The sequence below is a fragment of the Coregonus clupeaformis genome, unplaced genomic scaffold, assembly GCF_020615455.1.
Source record: "Coregonus clupeaformis isolate EN_2021a unplaced genomic scaffold, ASM2061545v1 scaf2951, whole genome shotgun sequence".
Taxonomy (NCBI): Eukaryota; Metazoa; Chordata; class Actinopteri; order Salmoniformes; family Salmonidae; genus Coregonus; species Coregonus clupeaformis.
This window is the reverse complement of record NW_025536405.1, coordinates 26,778-37,084: the sequence shown is the minus strand read 5'-3', so window position 1 is coordinate 37,084 and position 10,307 is coordinate 26,778.

The window sequence follows — 10,307 nt, the reverse complement described above, 5'->3', positions numbered from 1 at the left end:
TTATAGATGTTAGAACCCCCCCCATCCTCCCAAACCCCAGCATGATGACACAACACTGCAGTTGCCCCCACAGACAGGACAGTACAGTCGTGGTCAAAAGTTTTGAGAATGACACAAATACTAATTTTCACAAAGTATGCTGCCTCAGTTTTGATGATGGCAATTTGCATATACTCCAGAATATCATGAAGAGTGATCAGATTAATTGCAATTAATTGCAAAGTCCCTCTTTGCCATGAAAATGAACTTAATCCCAAAACAACATTTCCACTGCATTTCAGCCCTGCCACAAAAGGACCAGCTGCCATCATGTCAGTGATTCTCTCGTTAACACAGGTGAGAGTGTTGACGAGGACAAGGCTGGAGATCACTCTGTCATGCTGATTGAGTTTGAATAACAGACTGGAAGCTTTAAAAGGAGGGTGGTGCTTGAAATCATTGTTCTTCCTCTGTTAACCATGGTTACCTGCAAGGAAACACGTGCCGTCATCATTACTTTGCACAAAAAGAGCTTCACAGGCAAGGATATTGCTGCTAGTAAGATTGCACCTAAATCAACCATTTATCGGATCATCAAGAACTTCAAGGAGAGAGGTTCAATTGTTGTGAAGAAGGCGTCAGGGCACCCAAGAAAGTCCAGCAAGCGCCAGGACCGTCTCCTAAAGTTGATTCAGCTGCGGGATCGGGACACCACCAGTGCAGAGCTTGCTCAGGAATGGCAGCAGGCAGGTGTGAGTGCATCTGCACGCACAGTGAGGCTAATACTTTTGGAGGATGGCCTGGTGAAGAAGGGCAGCAAAGAAGACACTTTTCTCCAGGAAAAAACATCAGGGACAGACTGATATTCTGCAAAAGGTACAGGGATTGGACTGCTGAGGACTGGGGTAAAGTCATTTTCTCTGATGAATCCCCTTTCTGATTGTTTGGGGCATCCGGAAAACACCTTGTCCGGAGAAGACAAGGTGAGCTCTACCATCAGTCCTGTGTCATGCCAACAGTAAAGCATCCTGAGACCATTCATGTGTGGGGTTGCTTCTCAGCCAAGGGAGTGGGCTCACTCACAATTTTGCCTAAGAACACAGCCATGAATAAAGAATGGTACCAACACATCCTCCGAGAGCAACTTCTCCCAACCATCCAAGAACAGTTTGGTGATGACCAATGCTTTTTCCAGCAGAATGGAGCACCTTGCCATAAGGGAAAAGTGATAACTAAGTGGCTCGGGGAACAAAACATCGACATTTTGTGTCCATGGCCAGGAAACTCCCCAGACCTTAATCCCATTGAGAACTTGTGGTCGATCCTCAAGAGGCGGGTGGACAAACAAAATCCCACAAACTCTGACAAACTCCAAGCATTGATTATGCAAGAATGGGCTGCCATCAGTTAGGATGTGGCCCAGAAGTTAATTGACAGCATGCCAGGGCGGATTGCAGAGGTCTTGAAAAAGAAGGGTCAACACTGCAAATATTGACTCTTTGCATAAACTTAATGTAATTGTCAATAAAAGCCTTTGAAACTTATGGAATTCTTGTAATTATACTTCAGTATACCATAGTAGCATCTGACAAAAATATCTCATAACACTGAAGCAGCGAACTTTGTGAAGACCAATACTTGTGTAATTTAACTTTTGACCACGACTGTAGGGCAGGAAGTATTCTGAATGGAGCAGAGACACAGAGAATTACACTATGACTCTATGCCTCTCTGTCCCTCTTTCTCTCCTTCTTTCTCCCTCTTCATCCCCACTGACAGACACATCAAGCAGTCACTCTGACAGCTCCAATCTCTCCCACTGCTAAGGCCACGAAAAAGCACAAAACTCTCCCTCCCACCATGCAGTGTGACTGAAGGGCTCATCATGGGGATGAGGGAGAGATGAAGGAGGAGGGGTGATGGGGCGCGAAGGGAAGATGAGAATGGGGGAGTGGAGGCGAGATGAGGAGGGAAGATGGGGAGGCATGGTTGCTGAGCAAGCCTTAGCAACACAGAGTTTAACTGGGTTATTTATAGATGCATCCTCTTATGTGGATGCTGTTTTATTTTTTATCCTCTTTTTCATTCTCTTTTTCTGGGACACAGTGGTGTGAGAGATAGACGATAGGGGAATAGAGAGAGAGAATGCAGGGCAGGAATCATTTATGTATGGGAGTCCTCAGGGTGTGAGGGGCCTGAGTCTGCTTCATTCAGTACAGTCACTTTGTACACGTGTGTGTGTGTGTGTGTCGTGTGCAGCATTTCTTGGCTTGCGTTAGCAGAGATGGGGAGCAGGATCAGTCTGAACAGGACGTTGTGTCTTCCCTTTCTTCTCTCCTCTCTTCTCTCATTACAGACCATTAACTTCTCTCCTCCATGAATATGAACAATATGCTTGGGTGGAGAGTTGTGTTTGTTGTGCGTTTAGTGTGTGTGTGCGGCAACTTTCCATGGCATGGCTTAGTGTGTGTGTGTGTGTTTATCTTGGCATGTTCCAGTGCAGTAAGAGTTAATGATGCGAGAATGCAGAGGAAGCTTTGGGCAAACTGGTATAAATGTCAAACTGACCATCTCTAAACAACCACAAGACTAAACACTAACACAAATACCTTGAAACAGCATGAACATTCCTGTAACACAGAAGCTAGAGGATTGGCACAGCATTACTGTATTATGTGCAACTCCTCCCTGTAGGCCCCTCAGGGGTGCGTGCTTAGTCCCCTCCTGTACTCCCTGTTCACCCACGACTGCGTGGCCACACACAACTCCAACACAATCATTAAGTTTGCAGACGACGCAACGGTGGTATGCCTGATCACCGATGACGATGAGACAGCCTACAGGGAGGAGGTCAGAGACCTGGCAGTGTGGTGCCAGGACAACAACCACTCCCTCAACGTCAGCAAGACAAAGGAGCTGATCGTGGACAACAGGAAACAGAGGACCGAGCATGCCCCCATTCACATTGACGGGGCTGTAGTGGAGCCGGTCGAGAGCTTCAAGTTCCTCAGTGTCCACATCACTAAGGCTTTATCATGATCCAAACTAGGGTTGAATATTTTCCAGGTATTTTACAAATCTTCCACCCCGAGAATAAATCACTTTTCTCCCGGGTAACCCAGTATTTCCCGCCAAAACCGGAAGTGTCATTCAAAATCAGTATAAAGCATATAAATTAAATATGTCTGTATTTGATTAGAGCTTTGATCAGCATGAAAATTCTATCCTGATGCTACCCGAGCCTGATGAGCCATATATTAAATACATTTTATGAGCCCTACATGAATGACATTTAATGAACCCAAGCCCAAAAAAGCCCAAATGATTGTGCTGTTATCCAATACATGGCCTATATGATATAGGCTACTGCACATTACGCATGACAGAAAAACATAAAAGCCCATAGATGTAGCTAGCTATATGAGTAAATAAATGAAACTAGCTACAGTAGGCTAATCTTCTTGAGTGTGAACTGTATTACTGTATACTATATGGACTGGAATTACGTACATCGTTCAAACCACGATAAAGCAGAAGAGAACATGTGATTCTGGTGCAGCACATACGGCCTACAAAGTTACAAGTATAGGCTAGCGAATTTGATTTTAATTTTGAAATATAATAGGACCTATTTGTATAATTAGTAGGCTGACACATATATACCTTTCATAATATTTCCCCTAATGTTATTAGCCTACCTCCTCTTTCTCTCTCTCTATTGTTGGTTCATTCCTTCCTCGCTTTCAACAGTTAAATGAAATAAGTTTTGTTGTCCTTATCTTCGCCATTCTAATGACATCCTTGAATAATATAGGACTAGAATTAGATGCAGAAGGCTTTCACTTCTCTTCAGGAAGATTGAATGGTTATGGGTCTGAATAAACAACTGCTATAGCCTAACGCCATCGCACGTTCGCTCTTCTTTCAAACTACCAGTGAGTTCTATTGGCTGCTGTATATAACATTCAGCAAGAAAAAGCTTGTCCCTCTTCGAATAGTCAATGGAGTTGATGGAGAGAGAGAAAGACTGCGAAAGACTGCGAGAGAGTGCTCTCGCAAACACTGATTTAAAGCAACAATATTCGAGTAATAGGCTGTTTTAAAACTCTGCAGCTGCAATTTAAAAATTATAATCTTTACAATTAAAAAACAAGGTGACCCCCGAAAGCCAGATGGAGATGGGTAAATTAGACATGCATTCAGTCTTTATATTACTGTAGTATAGGCTATGCTGCAGCAAATGTAGGCCTACCTGTCACAATAAAAAAAGTTACCATGATGACATGATAGGTCTACATGCATTGTGAACTGCGCTCCATACTGAAATGGGCTGTCTGTCCCCACCCTGAGCATTGATGATTCATCATGCAGAAGCCGTAGAGAAGCCAGATTTAGACATGGCATATAATTTAACAGTTCCATTTCAGGACATGCTGTTCATATAAATCATTTATTATAATTTACCAGTTTCTCGCAGTTATTTATCCAGGGAAAATTGAGTGGTTTTGGGCGGTAAATCCCAGTAAATCTCGGTAACCGGGTTCCCTCCATTCAACCCTAATCCAAACACACCAACACAGTCGTGAAGAGGGCACGACAACGCCTCTTCCCTCTCAGGAGGCTGAAAAGATTTGGCACGGTCCTCAGATCCTTAAAAGTTCTACAGCTGCACCATTGCAAACATCTTGACTGGCTGCATCACCGCTTGGTATGGCAATTGCTTGGCATCCGACCACAAGGCGCTACAGAGGGTAGGGTGTACGGCCCAGTACATCACTGGGGCCGAGCTCCCTGCCATCCAGGACCTCTATACCAGGCGGTGTCAGACAAAGGCCCTAAAATTGTCAAAGACTCCAGCCACCCAAGTCATAGACTGTTCTCTCTGCTACCACACGGCAAGCGGTACCAGAGTGCCAAGTCTGGGACCAAAATTCTCCTGAATAGCTTCTACCCCCAAGCTATTTGACTTCTGAACAGTTAATCAAATGGCTACCCGGACTATTTGCATCGACCCCCTTATTTATTATAGATTTTTTGCACTGACATTCTTGCACTGGCTCTATGCACACTCACTAGACTCTACTCATAAATACTACACTGACACCCCAACACACACACAGCCACATATTACATATGCTCACACACACAAAAACACACACACACGCATGTATATTGACGCCACACACACACACACACACACATCACACATTCACACTCTTTACATACGCTGCTGTTACTCTGTTTATTATCTATGTACTTATTACCTCAATTATCTCAACTACCTCGTACCCTGCACATTGACTCGGTACCGGTACTCCTTGTATATAGCCTCGTTATTGTTTTTTTGTTTTTTACAATTGTTTTCTTATTTGCTAATATGTTCTTCCCTTTTTAACTCATTGTTGGTAAAGGGCTCGTAAGTAAGCATTTCACTGTAAGGTCTACACCTGTTGTATTTGGCGCATGTGACAAATAACATTTGATTTGATTTATCCATGAGGATGAGAGAACATTTAGCAGTTTTAAAGCTAATTTCCTGCTATTCTACACATTTTGCCATGAGGCTGAGATACATTTGTGCAGTTTTAAAATAAATGTTCTGCAATTCTAAAAAATAATAATATTTATGATAATGTGTTCATATCCCGACGGTAATCCGGCCCTGCATATAGGCCTACACTGGTGTGAATACAGATGTGCTTGGATTAATGTGTGTGTTGGGGGCGGGGGTCAAGATTCCAGGGTCAGAGTTGAAAAATACTCCTTCATTAGTTCTTAGTTCTTGAAAACTAGCAAGTCTCTCAGGAATTCCTGTGTTTGTGGCTTGATGTTTCCTAACTGCTAAATATAGTTCTCTCCCTCCCTCCCCTCTGTGTATTCCTCTAGAAGTGAGAGAGAGAGTGGTCAGAGGCCATAGAATAGTAGGACAATACTGAACCCTTCACCCCTGCCTGGTCCATGGCCCACCACACCCACACAGAGCTCAGGCCCAGAAAAAGTAAACCAGCAGACCCAAACCCAGACCCACACCCAGGGATCCCAAACACAGACATCCACAGCCAGGGAAAGTGCACATGACATGGCTCACACATTGGAGGTTGTTGTTGCTCTCACTTTGACAGGATCAGACAGGGAAGGTCATGTGATCACTCCGGGTGATGTCACAGCGGACGGTGGAGCAGACGCTCTCAGCCCTCAACACACGCAAGTGGACGCCACACACACACACACACAAATACAAACACGCAATCCCTGCATTGTTTTAAATGGGCAACTGTCTGACCTTAACTGTCTGAGCGGCATTGGGGTTAGCTTTACAAGAGGCACAGAGAAGACCTCAAACATACTTCCTGCTCAGACAGACACAGCACAGAGCAGCAGGGGACACTTCACACAGCTAGGGGAACTTTCTAGAACCCTCAATTGAGAAATACAGTGGCCATGTCAGAATACCCATACTTGCCTCCTAAATAGTAGGTGGTTTAAGCATGCGAAAAAAGAAAAGTTTAATAGTATGCGACATTTTGAAAATAAAGTACACTTTAAATGCCCGATGTCATACTCAGTGGCGGCTGGCCGATAGAGGGGCGCTAGGGCGCCGCCCCCTTAAATAAAATTATTTTAAAAAATAAAAAATAAAAATAATAATAATAATAATAATAAAAACATCAGTATGTCAATATTTGTGTGTTTGAAATATGGAATGCACACAGTAATATGTGTAAGATATGATAGAAAATCATATTCGCAACCTTTCCTCTGCCTGTCAAACGCCTCGTCAGCTCTGGGCGATACAGAAAGTGCCCCGAGGAGGCGGGTCTACGTAGCAGTTAAGCCAATTGCTAATTTAAGATATGAATGTATGACATAAAATGTAGTCAATAAGCGATCTTAAATCGAATCCAAGGAGGGCGATTATTTTACCGCCCCAAGCTCGCCCCCTGATAAAATAAGGACCGGGGTCCAGTGACGCCATTTTTACTAGACAACAATGGCGAACGCAAACGTTACTCCTCCAAGACCCAACCCTAACTCGGTGAAATCTCTCCTCCAAGATCCGTTTGAGAGGAGAACTTTGTCAGAGAAAGTTCGGGTGAAAGAGCTGGGCCCAGATCAACCTGACCTCTCAATCAGACAGCAGGCTAGCGAGAAAGGGAAGCAGTATATGCGCGGCTTCTCCCGTAGCTGGTACACCAGGAAGGCTTGGCTAGCTGGGTGCACTGATGCTAATGCTTTATTTTGCTTTCCGTGCTTGCTTTTTAAAACGACGGGGTCAGATTCAGCATGGACAGGTACCGGAGTGAGGGATATGAAGCACCTGTCAGAGAAGGTAAAGAAACATGAGAACACCAGGGCACACATGGACAACTCTGTAAAGCTAGCTGTATTAGGAAGGGTGAACATTGCTACGCAGCTGGATGACGGCCACAGGATTGCGGTGAGGAAACACAATGAGGAGGTGGATAAAAACAGGCACATTCTATCCAAAATTATCGATTGTGAAGTTCTGTGGGGCTTTTGAGTTGGCCTTGCGTGGGCATCGAGGAGACTGACTCCTCAGACAACCCCGGCATTTTCCGGGCTTAGTGGATTTTGTTGCCTCCCTCGACAGTGTGCTGGAGGAGCACCTGAAGACAGCTACCGTTTTTAAGGGCACGTCAAAGACGATACAGAACGAGCTGTTGGACTGTATGCTGTCAATGCTTAAGGATTACATCCTGGAGGAAGTAAAGAGTGCTGATTTTATCGCCATTCAAGCTGACGAGACGACTGACGTTTCCACCCACTGCCAGTTGGTGCTTGTGTGAGTGATTATCATAGAGCCGTCACAATTATATTTGTTTTAGTATTTTAAAAGGAAAGAGAAGACACAATCAGACGTTGATAATAATGCAGGAAAGTACTACACAGTTTGTAATAATTATTCAGGTGTCCACCAGGTCAATTTCTAGAAGAGGCCTAGTTGTTATTGAATATTAACTTTATTGCTAAGTGAACAGCAGAACAAAATTATGTTGCATCCCTCTCACAAATGTAATAGAAAAAGGCTTTAAAACGTAATAACATCAGTTAATTATGTACATCACAGGTTAAAAGCAGTTACTAGACATAGTTTGTGTGTATATACACACTGTCTGTCTGTCTGTCTGTCTGTCTGTCTGTCTATATATATATATATAAGTCACTGGTTGTGTGTTGAGGGGGGAATTACAGTGAGTTAAGAAGTCTGATTGCAAGTTATCAAATTAAACTTTATTTTTTGGACCCAGGGCCTCAATTCCCTCTTTGTGTGGGGACAGCGCATCTGACGAGCAGCAACAGCCCATCAAGCGACGGAGGATGCTGGGACCAGGAGAACAACAGAGGTTGGCTATAGAGGTAAGTTGTGATGTAATTGTCAGTGTTTCCCACCTAGAACTTTTTTCAGGCCTGGTAGTATGTAGCCAAAACCCTGAACAATCAGCACCTTGGTAATCATATACTTGAGTTGGACATAGGCATGTGTCAGTCAGGATCACTTGCATCAAAATAGCTTAATTGCAAATTAAAGCTGATGATGTATCTTTACAGGTATGTGATACCATCCTGAGTCATGCCAAAGAGAGGTTCTCCTTCACCCAGCACCTCATCAGCGCAACACTATTGCACGGAGAGTTGTTCCCACAACACAGTGTGAAGTTCCCCCGATACAGCGCTTGAAACAACCGTGGAGGCGTACCCCATGTTGAACAAGGCCAAGCTCAAAACCAAACTGTCCCTCATCTATGAGAACAGTGAGTTCAAGGCTTGTAGTGGTGCAGTGCCCCTGTACCAGTTCTTCATGGAGAACAACCTTCAGAGCACTTTCACAGAGACTGCCAGCCTCCTCAAGATCCTCATCACCACACCCATGACAACTGCTGAGTCAGAAAGGTGCTTCTCTACACTGAAAAGGATCAAGACCTTCCTGAGAAACAGCATGACACAGGATCGCCTGAACGCTCTGGCCATGCTCTCCATGGAGAAGAAACTTGTCAGGGACATTCCTGACTTTAATCAAAGGGTCATTGAGAGGTTTGCCACTCAGAAGGACAGACGGGCAAAATTCCTGTACAAATAAGATGACAGACACACACACACAGAGCAGCTCTGGCCGCATGTTTCTTTGTATATAGTTGACCTTAGCATAAAAATCCAGTTATATATGGTACCTAGAAAGTCTTAATAGTGTCTTTGCTAATATTACTGTATATATGTTGTTTTGTATCAATTAATTGTTGCAGTTCTGGAGCACATTAACAATTAGTCACATTTAGTATGATCATAAAATACTGTATGCTATTCTTCCAGTCAAAGGTTTGAGTTCATCCACTTGATATCCATTTCTATATTATACATCCTTTCATACAGTGTAAGATTTCCTATAAACTTTATAATAATTTCATGTTATTGTCCACTTTCCACTCTGTTCTGACAGCATGCCTGTTGCGTTGCCTGTTTACTACCAATGGTGAAAAGTTCACTTTAAATGCAAATGAAAGGCTTGGGTTTGTGTAATATGTTTTTGTGTAAGAATGCCTCAACTTTTTAATATTGGCATTAAATAATTACTGAATGTTTCACTGAGCACTGCTGTCCTGCAGTTTGTGTTAAAATATATCGCGATGGTTACAGGAAAAAAAAGTATGGCACAGCCCCACCGAGAATATTTTTCACCAGCCGCCACTGGCCATCACTCATTCGATTTGACATTAGCTCAGTCTTTTATAGCATTTCAACAATGTTTGAATACTTTAACAAATTACTGTACTTTATATGGATTATTATCGTAACAAATGTACTGATGTGGTCAAATTATATAGCATGTCAAGATATGTTGCATGAATTCACAATGGAAATACAACTAAATAAAACAAATGATTTAATTATTACTTTGACAATTTCACACATTTTCAACATATTTTCCCCATTCTATGCTTGACATGCAGTTCCCTTATTCCACCACTTGGCACTGTGGGTACGCATGGTCATCGCTGTGCTTAAATGTATGCACACTCAAGCAAACTTTCATTTTGATAAATCTCACACTTTGAGTTGAATGACCCCACGCATGGTTTACACACAGATTTGTGCCTATGCATGATTGATAAATGAGGCCCCAGGTGTGCAAAGTTCTTAGAGACTTACCCAAAAACACTGTAATCACTGGCAAAGTTGCTTCTACAAAGTATGACTCAGGGGTGTGAATATGTATGTAAATGAGATATTCTGTATTTCATTTTCAATACATTTGCAAACATATCTAAAAACATGTTTTCACTTTGTCATAATGGGATATTGTGTGTAGA